This window comes from Rattus norvegicus, chromosome 7, assembly GCF_021556685.1.
Source record: "Rattus norvegicus strain SHRSP/BbbUtx chromosome 7, alternate assembly SHRSP_T2T, whole genome shotgun sequence".
Classification (NCBI taxonomy): Eukaryota; Metazoa; Chordata; class Mammalia; order Rodentia; family Muridae; genus Rattus; species Rattus norvegicus.
The window spans coordinates 12,451,849-12,468,175 of NC_141540.1; the positions used below are offsets into that span (position 1 = coordinate 12,451,849).

General features: G+C 40.7%; 1 protein-coding gene and 1 long non-coding RNA gene across 9 annotated transcripts in view; one reads left to right on the top strand and one right to left on the bottom strand.

Annotated features, from left to right (window-relative positions):
- Znf431l4 (zinc finger protein 431 like 4) overlaps window positions 1-16,327 on the bottom strand; it is a 98,280-nt gene that overhangs the window by 9,213 nt on the left and 72,740 nt on the right.
- The window catches only part of LOC148004439 (uncharacterized), a 51,538-nt gene continuing 37,332 nt past the window's right edge, over window positions 2,122-16,327 (top strand). Inside the window, exons 1-4 of one of the 2 annotated variants that reach the window (XR_015625030.1) lie at window positions 2,129-2,229; window positions 2,327-2,501; window positions 11,327-11,666; window positions 13,157-14,417. This is a non-coding gene — a long non-coding RNA (uncharacterized LOC148004439). Of the gene's footprint in view, window positions 2,230-2,326; window positions 2,502-11,326; window positions 11,667-13,156; window positions 14,418-16,327 lie in introns of those variants that run through there. The other variant, XR_015625029.1, reaches the window with a different exon arrangement.

The following is a 16,327-nucleotide window of genomic DNA, read 5'->3' on the forward strand; positions in this document are numbered from 1 at the left end:
GGAGTGGATTCTAACTATATTGGAGGAAGACTTTCCCAGATTCCCATTGTCTAGTGGGCAATGCCCCTCCCTAGGTGTAGAAAACTGAACTCACAGCAAGCAGCCATTTCAGGGATTGGGCTCTGTCCGTAAGCTTATGAGTAATACAGGCTTTATTCTTCAGTCTTGTAAGCTATAGCAGAGGATGAGGCTGGCTAGGAGGCGGAGGCAGTGCAGATGTGTGTATAGATATCTGTGTGTTGTCTCACACCCACTTCCTCTTTTGAGATGACAGGGGCTGCAGCTGAAGGCAGCCAGCAATTAGACAAAAGAAAGAGGAGGTGGAATCATACACATGCATCATACACACTCACACACACACACACACACACACACACACACGTACATGCAATGAGTAGATGAAGCAAGACAAGCTCCAACAACTTAACACACACACATATACATACATACATACATACATACATACATACATACATACATACATGCATGCATGCATATACATATACGCACACATTCACACACTGGATGAATGGAGCAAAGCCTCAACCAACTTCACATATATTTAGATATAAATACATATACAAATATACACATATACATACATATTTGGTGGATGGATTAAACCCTAACAAGTTGACCCTAACAACTTCATTTTTTTCTCTTAGCCTTTTTGTACCATTTAAGTCAATGTTCTCTATGTAAGAAAAAGATTATATCATAGCTACAAGTTACATAGTCTCTAAAAAACAACCCACAAAAACATATTCTTCAACATAGAATAAAAATCATTATGCAAAAGGAAATTACAACAAGATTATTGATTATGTATTTTTCTTTTGAAACTCACACCTAACTAAATATTTCCAATCTAACTTTCTTCCTACAAGTTTATCATAATCCCGAAGCAGTACTTTTCTGTCATGATTTATAAGATTTAAGCAAGCATGTCTATAAGGGCGAGTTTTTCCCTATGCTTAGCTGACAATCTGTATTTACCAAGAAATAGATCCTCATCCACCATACATCTTTTTTTGAAGTCTCATTCAGGTAAAATGGCTAATCATCTCATACTCAGAAGTATTTACTTTTTCCATAACCTTGTCTTTTCCTAGTGTACAGCAAAACATGTGGCCACATCCCTAGATCACAAGATCCAGGAACTCAGACCTAATCTAGAATAAATGTTTTCTTTGACCATTCACTTGTCCCAAGCAATTTCTCTTCCAAGTACAATTATGGGCTTATAATCCATGAAGGCTCACTGTCCTCCTTTTTATAGTGGTGTCAGCCCTCACCATTATACAAGGGAGGGAGCATGTTCTGTTCTTAATTCTAACTTTATTTTATGTTTCTGGCGAAACAATTTAAATCATCTCCTTAAACTTTCTATCAATTACTCTAACCTCCTAAAACTATTTAAATCACATCATGAATTCCATACAATCATTAATTCATCTAAACAACATTGTTCTATAAAAATTCATCTTTATGTTGATCTGTAGGAAAATGGCTCAATAGAGTGGGCTATCACCCAGGAAGTCATGCCAGGCTATGGGGAGTGAGAGTCTTCCCCACATGGAATCATACCAAGGAATATAGCAACGACAAGCTGAGAAGGCACATCAGTAGCAAGAAGCAATCCTGGGATGAAGCCCTGTGTCTATATGCCTACCTGTCTACCTATGTGCCATATACCCATAGCAACTGTGCAAAATGGTGGGCTACCTCCAGGGAGCTCCCTTGTCCACTGCAGTTCCTCCTGCACGAAGTCCGCCATGTTACATTTCATAGTTTCTACTATTTACTAAATAACGCTAGCTTTTTACTTATTTATTTATTTTTATTTACTAAGTAACACCATTTTTCTCCCCCTGAAACAAAGGCAGAAGTGCTGTAAGGCATGAAAAAAGAAAGACAAAGAAATCACATTGTGTACCGTCTACTATTTACTAAATGATGTCCTTTTTTCTTTTCCCTGAAGCAGAGACTGAAGTGCTCCCTTAGGTCATAGATGTCTCAGAGCTCCAATATTCTAAGAATAAGTTTTGACCTAATGATCTTCTTACTGCCACACTGACGATTAGAAAACAGGAAGGAAGTTACCATGTAACAGCCTGTTGTAGGTTTTGATGTGTAAGTTTGAAGAGGGTCAGCCTGGCTTGAAGTTAAATTTGCCCTGTCCACAGAGAAATGCTGTCTGCTCTGGGATTTCCCCAGACTTCTGAATTGGTAAGACTATGCCTGGGCTATGGAGGTAGTACTTCTATTGGGCCACATCATGGAAACTTTCCTTTTTCTGTTTTCTTATGCATGATCTCACTCTCAGCCCCAATTCACAGATACTGCTTGGGGCATAAGTAACATACAAATAGAGAAGAGAGGCCTGTCTGGTCTGTTGGTGGAGGAGATCCAGAGCACTGAAGACTCATCTAGAACCCGAGAGTGGTAGGAAGAACGCTATGTGATAAAAGGAAGAAAGAACATATCTGAGATACAAACTTGTGAGTCCTATTTTCTATCCTCCCTTCTCTCCTTCCCCCTTCTCTCCCTCCCTTCTTTCCTCCCTCCATCCTTCTTCCTCACTCCTTCCCTCATCTTTCCTTACCCCTTCTTATCTCTGCCTAGTTTCCTTTACTCTAAAACGAGTGTCCAGGATTAGATTTCTCTCTGGTCCTTCTGGACATTATATAAAGATAGGCACTTTTGAAACAAAGAATAATTTAATGGGTAAAGCTAGATGAGGATCTGAATTCAGATTCCCAGGACTCATGTAAAAGATAGAGGAGGTGGTGGTGTAATCTGTTATTAATGCTGAAGTAGTAGAGATAAAAGAATCCCAAGGACTTACTGTCCAGCAAGCCTAGCAAATCAGTGTATCCCAAATTTAGTGAGTCTTTTTCAGAGCAATAGAGGAAAATACCAAATATAGACCATTGGCCTCTCTGGGTGCACATGTGGCTACATGCACATGTAAATATCTACCACACACACACACAAATAAATAGAAAATAATAAGGGATTATTTTTCTCACAGTTCATCTCTGCCTAATGTGAGCACCTCTCTTTAACACCCTGATGTGGTGCACTCTCGTGTATCCTAATGATCATTTTCTTGTCTCCCTTCTTATTCATAAAACTAGACTGGCTTATATTGAGAGAAAATTAATAACAACCTTGCATATTATTTATTATATAATACCTAAAATTTATCTCCAATAACCCAAAATGTGTGGCAATTATCAGTTTACATATTGAAAACACTTAGGTACAGAGAGGTTGAATGGTTTTTCTGAAAACTCACATGTGTAAGTGGACAGACTGTGATTTTAAACAAGGATACTCTAATTCCAAGCTCTGTCTACATTTTTTTTTCTTTCCCTGAGTTTCTAAATGAAACTGTGAAGAAAAAGAAATGTTCCTGGGGGTTTAAAGACATCCCTACACGGAACCATATACAGGCAGAGCTGTTATCTGTCAGTTTCACAGTGGTAGGCCCATTTTTTATATTTAAATATTAAGATAGGTGGGGAGAAGCTGGGAGGAGTAGAGGGAGGGGGAAACTGTAACCAGGATATATTATATGAAAAAGGTCTATTTTCAATACATATAAAAAAGAGGAGAAGGAGGAAGAGGAGGAGGCAGAAGGAAGAAGCGGGTGAGGGAGAGGCAGCAGCAGCAGTCCATTTGGCACATTGTTAATATATCCCATCCCAGAGAAATGCATCAACCACAATTTCCAGTTTTAAATAAAACTCAAACCTCTGCCTTAGGAAAAAAGATAAGTCCACAGTTAGTAGTGGGTGATAGATACTATTGCTCCTGGTCCTCTGAATACAGCACAGTCTACACCAGCTGCACCTGCTTTTTCCACAAGATTTCCCAGACTGTTCCAAAAAAAAAAAAATCCAGCAATTCAGTAACTAGGCCTGTGCTGAGCCTGGCCACAGGGCTGTGACTGTTGTTAACTTTGTTAGTTCCATGCCTTTCTACACTCGCTGCTAAATATTCTAATTCTACAATCTGAAAGCAATCAAGAATTCTCATGTAATCCCAAGTTGAACATTGTTGGAAAACTGACTTAAAAGCCCAAGTGAAATTAGTCTGCTTCCAGATCACCAAGAAAGAGTCAAGAGGAAAACTATGCTGGTAACACAAACAAAGCAAAACTTCTTTTGCCGTGATCATCACACAGCTCAATGTGTGATCTACACAATGTGTTAGATTTATGCTGTTTCTCCTCCACTAGATTATAAAATAGACAGCTGAACACCAAGTAAAGCAGAGATTACTAAAATAATCTCGTGTTTTATGAAACGCAGCATGATGCGAAGAGAGGGAGGCAGGCCTAGTACAGAAGGAAGTTTATTGTTGGTGGGTGTTGAAGAGCAGAGGGGACCTTGAAAGGAGTAGAGGCAGGGAAAGGAAGGGAGACAGAGAAGGATAGAAAAGGAGAGGAGAGAGGAAGAAAGGAAGAGATATTTCAGACTTATGGGGTTGGCAGGGAAGATAGACAGAGACAGAGACAGAGAGGTAACCAGAGCGGTCTTAAGTGCCTGGTTCAGACCTGGCAGGTGGAGACACAAACTGTTACTAGGTAACTGTTGGGTAGAGCCTAGAGGAATTGTTAACAAGAGTGTATGATCTGCAGAGACTTGGATGACAATAGGCTACTTTATTACTCCAGTATTTGTGTAAAGACTGTACAAGAAGTCAAACCAATGCAAGCTTAAATTCAAGCCCTTTAAATATCTAAATACACGTCCTTGAATAAGACATTCTCTCTGAACTTCAGGTGCTAATGATTAGCTCTAAAGATTGGTCAGGATTAAGTGAAGTATTTTATAGGGCATATTGTGGATAAATATTAGGTGCGCTACACAAATCAGTTATTACTAGTCCCTGCTCCTTTGATTCACCATGTCAGTATATTGTGAAACTGCAACTGAATCTTCTAGAACATGGCCTAGCAATGCAGCAGGACGTAGACAATGTTCTCAATTCAGCAATGATGACACTTTCTCAACAGTTTCCTCACTACTGCTACAGGCATTGCATTTGATGTTTTATTAGGACACAGTCACAGTTCTTAAACAATTCTGTGATCGTAAGTCACAGATGTGACTTCATCCCTACTTCTATAAACTCTTCACAGAATAAAGAACATCCTCTCTTACTCTATTTGATTGTAGTTAATTCCAGACTTCCTGGTAGGTTATGGAAAATAATTCAAGAAAAAAAATTCTAGAGAAATGTCTAGATTTTTGGGAAATTCAGACAAGAAGTAAGTAGATCCTGTGTAGCACTTTTCTTGAATTATTGGTAAAAACAAAAGATAAAATATACAGGTCACCACCTTCTCTCTCTACATTGTGCATAGTACAGCCAATGTTATAATAAATTAGCATCAAGGGAGGTAGCAGTCAAAGTTCAGAGAAATTTTTGGGTAGGAAATGAAAAATTAGAATGGAAAGTTATTTTCTAAAGATACCATAATTTTCTAGTTTGAACTTTAAAATTTAAAAGACTTGAGTTACCACTATGGAACTAAAGTACAGAAATATGGTCCCATATAGCATCCATTCACTACAAGGTAGTCAGTATACACACAGAAGATTTGAAGCCACGGAGAGAAGCAGGTGGGTCTGTGCCACTTCAATGACATAAACAAATTGAGGGAAATTTCCCAGCACAAGTATGAGTCTTGCTCTTCAGCAAGTACAATATTTGCTAAATTATCTCTATTAAAAAGCAATACACTATGCCCTGTCATGGGGCCCAAGGAAGAGTAGTCCAATTAACACAGACATGCTATATATTTTTTACATTTGACAAAAGCACACATGCTGGCTGCTAGAAACTGATCAGAGAAATGATGTGAATGTGATCGGTAATTCATATTTTTCAGCTTTTACTTAGTAGTAGTATTTTCATTATCATTGTGCGCATGTGTATGGTGTGTGTTGGGGGTGTGGGTGTCAGAGGCATCAGTTTTCTCTTTCCACCTTGGATTCCAGTGACTGAACTCAGGTTGTCAAGCTGTGTAGCCGGTGTTCTGACCATGTTCCAGCATATTATGGGAACACACTTTTGTCTGATGACTATTGTTATGACTGGAACATTTGGAGAAAATATTTCCATCCCCATGTCTCTATTAGCCTCCCTCCAAAAACTTCCAAAGCTGTATCTGTACTCATCTATCATTTCTCTGTGACATACTCACTGCTGGTGTGTTTATCTGATATCACTTGCCACATCCTTCAGATTCCCAGAAACAGAACCTAGTTTCTTATCTCCCAGCAGAATATTTTCATTCTGTTACTATGAACCAAACCCTTTGTTTCTGTTGCCCAATATTGCTACCCATTTCACAGTAGGTCCATTTAATGTTTTGTGAACAATTCATGATGTCCCAAAGACATGACAACAATTAGGGAAAATTACTTTCTATTTTAATTTTCCACACCAAATCCACATTTGAGAAGATTAGTTCCTTTGCGTCTTCTCTCTTGAGATCACTGGGTGTGGGGGATGCAGGAGTGTGTGCACACAGACATGCATGAGCACATGTATGTTGGAAGCCAGAGGTCAAGGTCAGGGATTCTCTACTAGTCTCCACCATAAATCTTGACATAGGATCTTACATTTACTCTGGAGTTTGCTATACTGTCTGACCAGTGAGATCCAGGAATCATCTTAAGTCCACTCCCAGTGTTGGGATTAAGAGCATATGGTCCAGCTCTCAGCTTTTTCATATTGGTTCTGAGAATGCAGTTCAGGTCCTTGTGCTTACATGGCAAACACTTTAGAGTTTAAGACACCTTCCAAGCCCCTACCATAGATGTCTTTTAAAGTAATTTCATTCTCATCCAAACTGCCAGAAAATGAATGTTCTTTGCAATGTGTGTTAGAGCTCTTAGTGTGTGTCTTTCTGCTGCCTGTAATTGCAGTCAGTTTGTGACCCTTCCTTTGTAACTTTTAAAGCATTAAGCATTCTGTTTCCATATCCACTTTGCTTTAGGTAGTTGCAATAAGTAACCAGTCTGAATAAGGATGTCCAGATAAGAAAAAGGCATTGTCAGGCACATGCAAATGCTGTTCATAATTGCAGGAACTCTCAGAACAGAAACAGGATTTAGAACGATCATTTCTCTGTTCCCCAACTTTCTGTCCCTAGCACTTATTTAAAGCTTATGGGAGCCTTGGAGCTGCATGCTGAGTGTGTCTGTGATAACTTGTTAAGGCACTAGGCTCTCATGAGGTATTGTTTAGCCAACAACATGTTTGATTCTGGTTTACACATTAGAAAGACAGCGGTGGACAATCCAGACAAATACATCTGACCCTGGAGTTTATGTTCCAATTAGAAGAGGAAACAAAACATAAGATAAATTAATAAAAGTGTAATGTATGTTGATGATAATACCCAAAAGGAAAAGTCAAGCAGGGAAGTCATGCAGAGACAGGGTTAACACCAACTGCAGAAGCCACATCTGGCTTCCTGGAAGAAATGGGTTGAGAACACGTTGAGTGTGTCTTTGTGGGTCTAGTGTAGCAAATACCTAGAGAGAGGGAGGGGAGGGAGGGAAGGAGGGAGAGAGAGAGAGAGAGAGAGAGAGAGAGAGAGAGAGAGAGAGAGAGAGAGAAAGAGAGAGAGAGAGAGAGAAAGAGAGAGAGAGAGAGAGAGAGAGAGAAGGAGAGAGAGAGGTGTAAGAAAAACTAAGGCTGAAAAGAGGTGGAGAAGAAATTCACTTATTTGAATGAGAGCTTCAAAGATGAGAGGAACATAAAATAGTCATATCAAAGATGGTGCTGACAGAGCAATCAGACAACAAAAGGAGATCAAAGGGATACAGATTGGAAAAGAAGAAGACAAAATATCACTATTTGCAGATGATATGATAGTATATTTAAGTGATCCCAAAAGTTCCACCAGAGAACTACTAAAGCTGATAAACAACTTCATCAAAGTGGCTGGGTATAAAATTAACTCAAATAAATCAGTAGCCTTCCTCTACACAAAAGAGAAACAAGCCGAGAAAGAAATTAGGGAAACGACACCCTTCATAATAGACCCAAATAATATAAAGTACCTCGTTGTGACTTTAACCAAGCAAGTAAAAGATCTGTACAATAAGAACTTCAAGACTCTGAAGAAAGAAATTGAAGAAGACCTCAGAAGATGGAAAGATCTGCCATGCTCATGGATTGGCAGGATTAATATAGTAAAATGGCCATTTTACCAAAAGCGATCTACAGATTCAATGCAATCCCCATCAAAATACCAATCCAATTCTTCAAAGAGTTAGACAGAACAATTTGCAAATTCATCTGGAATAACAAAAAACCCAGGATAGCTAAAGCTATCCTCAACAATAAAAGGACTTCAGGGGGAATCACTATCCCTGAACTCAAGCAATATTACAGAGAAATAGTGATAAAAACTGCATGGTATTGGTACAGAGACAGACAGATAGACCAATGGAACAGAATTGAGGACCCAGAAATGAACCCACACACCTATGGGCACTTGATTTTTGACAAAGGAACCAAAACTATCCAATGGAAAAAAGACAGCATTTTCAGCAAATGGTGCTGGTTCAACTGGAGGTCAACATGTAGAAGAATGCAGATTGATCCATGCTTATCACCCTGTACAAAGCTTAAGTCGAAGCAGATCAAGGACCTCCACATCAAACCAGATACACTCAAACTAATAGACGAAAAACTAGGGCAGCATCTCGAACACATGGGCACTGGAAAAAATTTCCTGAACAAAACACCAATGGCTTATGCTCTAAGATCAAGAATCGACAAATGGGATCTCATAAAACTGCAAAGCTTCTGTAAGGCAAAGGACACTGTGGTTAGGACAAACGGCAACCAACAGATTGGGAAAAGATCTTTACCAATCCTACAACAGATAGAGGGCTTATATCCAAAATATACAAAGAACTCAAGGAGTTAGACCGCAGGGAGACAAATAACCCTATTAAAAAATGGGGTTCAGAGCTAAACAAAGAATTCACAGCTGAGGAATGCCGAATGGCTGAGAAACACCTAAAGAAATGTTCAACATCTTTAGTCATAAGGGAAATGCAAATCAAAACAACCCTGAGATTTCACCTCACACCAGTGAGAATGGCTAAGATCAAAAACTCAGGTGACAGCAAATGCTGGCGAGGATGTGGAGAAAGAAGAACACTCCTCCATTGTTGGTGGGATTGCAGACTGGTAAAACCATTCTGGAAAGTCTGGATGTTCCTCAGAAAATTGGACATTGAACTACCTGAGGATCCAGCTATACCTCTCTTGGGCATATACCCAAAAGATGCCCCAACATATAACAAAGACACGTGCTCCACTATGTTCATAGCAGCCTTATTTATAATAGCCAGAAGCTGGAAAGAACCCAGATGCCCTTCAACAGAGGAATGGATACAGAAAATGTGGTACATCTACACAATGGAATATTACTCAGCTATCAAAAACAACGACTTTATGAAATTCATAGGCAAATGGTCGGAACTGGAAAATATCATCCTGAGTGAGGTAACCCAATCACAGAAAAACACACATGGTATGCACTCATTGATAAGTGGATACTAGCCCAAATGCTTGAATTACCCTAGATGCAAAGAACACATGAAACTCAAGACGGATGATCAAAATGTGAATGCTTCACTCCTTTAAAAGGGGAACAAGAATACCCTTGACAGAGAATAGAGAGGCAAAGATTAAAACAGAGACAGAAGGAACACCCATTCAGAGCCTGCCCCACATGTGGCCCATACATATACAGCCACCCAATTAGACAAGGTGGATGAAGCAAAGAAGTGCAGGCCGACAGGAGCCGGATGTAGATCTCTCCTGAGACACAGCCAGAATACAGTAAATACATAGGTGAATGCCAGCAGCAAACCACTGAACTGAGAACAGGACCCCCGTTGAAGGAATCAGAGAAAGAACTGGAAGAGCTTGAAGGGGCTCGAGTCCCCATATGAACAACAATGCCAAGCAACCAGAGCTTCCAGGGACTAAGCCACTACCTAAAGACTATACATGGACTGACCCTGGACTCTGACCTCATAGGTAGCAATGAATATCCTAGTAAGATCACCAGTGGAAGGGGAAGCCCTTGGTCCTGCTAAGACTGAACCCCAGTGAATGTGATTGTTGTGGGGAGGGTGGCAATGGGGGGAGGATGGGGAGGGGAACACGCATAAAGAAGGGGAGGAGGAGGGGTTAGGGGGATGTTGGCCCGGAAACTGGGAAAGGGAATAACACTCAAAATGTAAATAAGAAATACTCAAGTTAATAAAAAATAAAAAATAAAAAAAAATGAAAGGGATTGAAGTCAAAAAAAGAAAAAAGAAAAAAAAAAAAAAAAAGATGGTGCTGAGAATCTTTACCTGCCATCCCAGGTAGGGAAAACAAGGTGTCTCCAGTGTTTTTGGTACAGACAATAGGAAGTCAGAGTCCAGTGTAGCAGTCCTATGGACCTTTCTATTTGTGTCCCTCTTCTCTTTCTGTCCTTTTTTTCCTCCTCTTTCCACCTGTTTCCTTCTCTTCCCTCTTTCCTTCCTTTATTTCTTCCCCAGTCCCTCCCTCTCTCCTCCTTTAGTATCTCTACCTCACCTCTCCCTCCTGTCTCTCCCTCCCAGTTCTTCCTTTCCCCCATGTTTTTCTTCCATTGCTGCCATCCTTTTAAATACCAGAAATGTCCTTGTGCACCAAGTACTCCTTATGGTTTGTGTGAAGAAATGAAAGAAATGAGCAAGTAAGTTTTGGCATTTTCTTTTCTTGGGCTGTCTAGAAATAGCCAATTAAATATTTTGGAAGACAGGATCAGGCAAACACATTCTAATTTCAGGCTTTCCAGAGGCTTTCCCTGAATTCTTTCCTGATTCTTCTAAATCGCCCAACGCTAGCAAGTCTCCTATGCTGACCGTTTCTGTAGCTTTTCTTTGTCCTGAGCTTAGTTAAGTGGCTGACTATTCCCTAAAAGGCAGAAAGGGAGTGCAGAAACATCTCACAGTGCTAAAGCTGCCTTCCCCAGAAGAAAAATTCTGGACTGGGCCCAAAGCGAAGGGGCCTAGAGTAGACAACAATAATTACAGATTGTCTTTTCTCAGTATACAGCAAAACAAAACAACTGAAACAATTTTATTGCACTAGAAGAACGTTTTGTGTCCAGGATGTTCTTTAAAAAAAAAAAATAACTGCATAACTGCTTTAGTAACTTTGACTCGAGTGAAGTCTCTTGAAATTCCTCTATTTTTCTCTTCTGTTTTCTCTGCCTTTGACGATTCGAAACATAATTTTGAAGATGAATCTGTGTGTGGCAGCTCCAGAGGACGGAAGTACAAGATCTGAAAAGATCTTGTCGCAAGTCTACCAACCAACGCACTATGCGGGATGCGGCTGTGCACATTAGCTCCTGCCTTCCAAGCTCTGTCTGGACAGCTGATTGATTCTTCCCATGACTCTTCTCAAGTTCTGTGCCTAGAGGCATTATACACTTTGGAAAAGAGTGCAAAGGTGTCCAATTAACCATCAGTTTGTGGAGTCATAACTGCACCGACAGGCTAAGTAATTCACAGTCAATATGAAAATCACAAATTAGAAAGTGACATGCGGAAGGTGTGGTCTGCTGATTACTAAAGGCAGTAAGTTCAGTGCCTTCTTGTTTTTAATTATAGTTTTTTCCTTTTCTTTTCCTGGGGGGAAAATCCCATGTGTTTCCTAGAAAACCAAACAAATTCAGAAAAAAGAAAGGCAAGTTAGAAGCACTAAAGTTATGACCACATTTCTTTGTGGAAATTTGGCCTTCTTAGATTTTGCCAATCCTAAACTTTAAAAATCTATCTCCACCAGGATTAAATGAAGTATGGATTTAAAGATTTTTGTTTTTCTTCCCTTTCATTAATTGGAGGGGGGCAGAGGGCAATGGCAATGCCTTCCTGAATCTCCCTTCACCTTATTTTTTGAGATAGGGTTTCTCACTGAACCTAAAGCTGATTGAATCAACTAAGCTGTCTAACCAAAGAGCAAACTACAGAGATCGATCCTGCCAGCTGAAATTAGAGACCTACCCCTGTACTTGGCTTATATGTGGGTGCTGGATATCTGAACTCAGGTCCTCATACTTGTGTGCCAAGCACTTAACTGACTGAGGCATCTCCCCAGTTCCTCAAATATTTTTGTTTCAATGGTAGATTCTGAGATGCAAAATTATAAAGAGTAAAGAAAACAATTCTTTTAAACATGGTCTGTACTGAACTGTGGCTAAGATTGATCTGCCTGGGCCTTCTAAGTTCTAGAGCTACAGGTATGCGCTAATGTTTCCAACAGAGCATTTCAGCTACCACAAGAAGTAGAGATACTTTAAGTCAAAACATTTTCTCAGAGTCCCTTGACACCTGTGATGTTTGAAGCTTTTAGACTTACTAACTTGAAAAACTTGACCTGGCACTTAGATATTTTTCAGGCATCCCCTTTTTTGGTGGTGGTGGTGTTCCAGGAAGCATTTGTGAACCGCAAAAGACCACCACGGAGCCAATTCCGATGCAAACACATTAGGGCCTCTTTATTCAAGCTCAAGCTTGAGCCTCGTGCAAGAGACCTGGAGGATGCAGTTTAGTTTCACACAAGCATCTACAGAGACAACAGGGGAGCATCCATCCTGGCACACATCTGACTGGGGGGCCGTTGTGGCCTTTAACATAATTGGTTGGTGCTGGGAGCCAAACATAAATTTAACTTCTGTGGTTTCCTGATTGGTGGTTGTTAGGAAGTAAAGTGCCAGAGACAGGCTTATAACCTGGGGGTGCAGATTTGTTGGGGAATAACGTGAAAACTGGTGCTAGACAGAGGTCTGGGGAGAGGTGGGGACGTAAGCTGGAAACTGGTGCTAGGTACAGGCCTGTTAGTTAACTTGAGTTCAACCTTAGGTCAGGGTCTCTAAGATGGAGTCTGAACCCAGAAGATCGAGTGTCTCAGTGGTGGATGGGTTGAAGCAGCAAATGGATAGCACCATTTCTTTCCTGATTAGGCGGGGAGCAGGCTCTTTGTATGACAGAAGATTAGACAGTCGCCTTTAGAGGAGTTGATAAGAAGTGAGGGTAAAAGATTTTTTTCCCCATGTTTCAACTTTCAGGAAGGTGTCACTGTGGTAGGAAGGCCTGAAAGTGGGTTCAAACAATGGAGGCATCAGTGCTGAACCCCACATCCTGGGAGAAATGAAGGGCCTGGCTATGACAAAGTTGAAACTGGCAAACCCAGGTCCTGGAAGAGGAAGCAGCAGCTACCCTGCAGGATACACTGGATCCTGAGCCCTCCAGCCTGGACGACGTTTTCCAGGAAGGTAAGAAAATGTTGAATATCACACAGATGTCTACTGTGCCTTGCACAAGTCTGCAGGATGGATATAGCCTCTGTTTAGAGTAGAGCCTCACGAAGCCTCATTGTGACTCTTCAATGATCGTAAGGAAGAAGGGTAGTGTAATATGATACATGAATCATGTGAGGAGGCATCAGGCACATATGGTCGGGAAACTGAAAGGGACACCTGCATATCATCCTGAGAAACATCCGTATGAGTCAAGGAACAGAACAGGGTTTGTCTGTGAATTAAGTTTGTGTAACAAGACTACATATAGCCTATGCCCAGACACAGGCTGCAGCTTTGACACAAGTGAGCTTTGAAAAATCACTTTGAAGATTTTTCTTACTCAATGAAGCAACTGTTCTTTTTCCAAAAGCCCACATTATCTGATGTTCAAAGAGAAATACCAGAGCTGTAGTCAAGATGTCAGCTAAGCAATGAACTTTCTCAGCACAGAGTGACTGGCAGGCAGATCCCAGTTAGCTCTACTTCGACAAAGCCAACTCTTCCTAATTCCCCTTGGGCCCCAGAAGGGAATTCTTCGCCCCAATTCAGCTGGAAGCAGACGAGGAAGATCGTCGTCCCAGTTCCTTCTGTTGGGGTGGATGGTTCTGGTTATTCTAAGAACTGTGGATATGTTTTCTTTTAAGGGATACTATACAAATGAAGCTTTGGGCAGGGGGAACTAGAGAATGTAAACTCAGGGATTGCTACCTTTCCTTTCCTCTTTTCTATCCTTAGTTTTAAAAAAAAGGGGGGTGATATAGTAATACATAGAAGTTAGAGAAATAGACAAACAGGGATAGATTAGCTTACTCTTAAACAAAATTTTACAGCTATATCTTACATTGATAGAAATGTTTGTAATTGATACAAAGTTGAAGCTGCAATCTTTTCATTGGTATAGAATGCATTTTACACAAATGCGAGGTTTTCATTGGTATACTTTCTTATTGATTTATAATTGAGATTAATATTGCTACTTTAACATAAGCATTGTGCCTCCACTATGCATCTAAGAATACAAGTCTTAGACCCAGTCCTATAACTGCTATTATACATTATTTTTAGTTGATTAACCAGTACCAGCTAAAGACCAGATAGCAAAGTCATGATTCTGAGTCAGTTTAGATGGGTTTTGGAAATACTTCGATTAGAGAGGGCCAATGGTAGTCTATGCTTAACAGTTCAGAAACGCCTATATAGATAGGAAATCTTCAAGGGCGTCAGAAGTCCACAGAATAACCCGTTTATGGACATTTCTTCGTCTAGATCATTTGACTAGAGACCTGTCTGCCCCTGACAGGACCCCTTAGACTCGAAGAAGAAATTGAGCATCAATGGAGTTGCTCATATCGTGGTGACACAGCCACTTAGCAAATTGCTTCAATTCATCTACAGACAAAACACTGTCCAGAAAAGGATAAATTATGCAGAATAGTCGACTGATAATCTCTGCCAAGTCAGGGTGATCAGCCCTTCAAAATCTGCATTACAAAGGTCTGTCAGATGATCCTGGGCCAGAAGGCTGAAGACTGATGCTCCGACATATTAAGGAATAGGGGGACTGTCCAGGTGATCAGCAGTCTCTATAAATTGGCTAAGCTTGGAAGCCATGTTTTGTGCTTCCCATATTTTCAGGTAATATTAATCATTCTTGGATTTCTGATGTGGTTGGAGACTGGTAGTCTCATAGACAACCCAAGCGGTTTAGTATTGAGAAAGATGATAAATCTGTTAGGGTGGTTTTCAGGTGGCATAGGATCTAGAACCAGGATATAGTCAGGTATAGTTTTTAGTATAGATGATATGGTTAATGAACAAAATTGATGGACTGGGTGATGAGTGTATTGTTGGTTTTATAAATTGCAGAATGATAATAATATTTGGTTCACATATGTATAGGGAAAAGGTTTTTTAACTGGACAAAAAGGAGGAAATGTTGTGGTTTGCCTTGGAGTTCTCTCTGAATTTGTAAAATAAAGGCAAGAGCTCGAGATTTGGGCAGAGGGAGGAGTCGGGAGCGAGAGGGGGGGAGTCAGGAGAGGGGAGGAGTCAGGAGGGGGAGGAGTCAGGGGAGGAGAAAGGAAAGAAGCGAGGGGAGAGTCGTCATGGGAGAAGGAGAAGCTGGAGACCTGGCAAATAAAAGGTGCAAGGGATGAGGGATTTGGGAGCTAGGAATAGGACAGTGTAGGGTAGATCTGCCCAATCTAGATGCTAGATTATTTTCATATTAATTGAGTTGCGTTTTCTTTTACTGGCCGATTCGGGTTGGAGAGGAAACTGCAACAAACTGCAACAGTCCTTGCTTATTTGTTAGGAAATAAAAGCAGAGCACCATCCCTTGTTTTCTTCTTGGGAAAGGAACCATCCTTTTCCCCCAAACTTTGGAAAAAGGAAGTAGAAAGCATGGTAGTCTAGACACTGGTAACTTTTTGAAGTCTACTGGAAAGAAGAGGCATGTCCAGCATCTTTACATCTGCGTACATTCCTTTCATACACACGCACACACATCGAAAAGAGTCATGCTGTGGCTTGTGTAAGGACAACTTGCAGAATGCCTGAGTTTCCCACAATCACCCAATGTCTGCTTTTTCTAGGGAATCCAATCAACAAGATTGAGGGCTGTGGGTAAGTGCTCAAAAGCAAAGATTTGGCTGGTAGATGGCTATGATGATGGACATGGCCCCTATGAACTCAGAGACAAGGAAGAGTTAACACTGGTTTGGTGTGCAGGCATGTTGAAGAGATTTGAGATTTGGGTCAGTTGGTAGTCTAGGCTGTTGGATAAATGCATCTCGAGGCTGAGATGAAGTTCAGCAAGAAGATTGAGAATCCAGGAGAGACCTGGGTTAGAGCTAAGAGTAGACAGAACTCTGCATCTACTTGGAATCACAGGTGTGAGTGGTAGCGCCCTCCCAATGGTTTTCCCCATTCTTACTA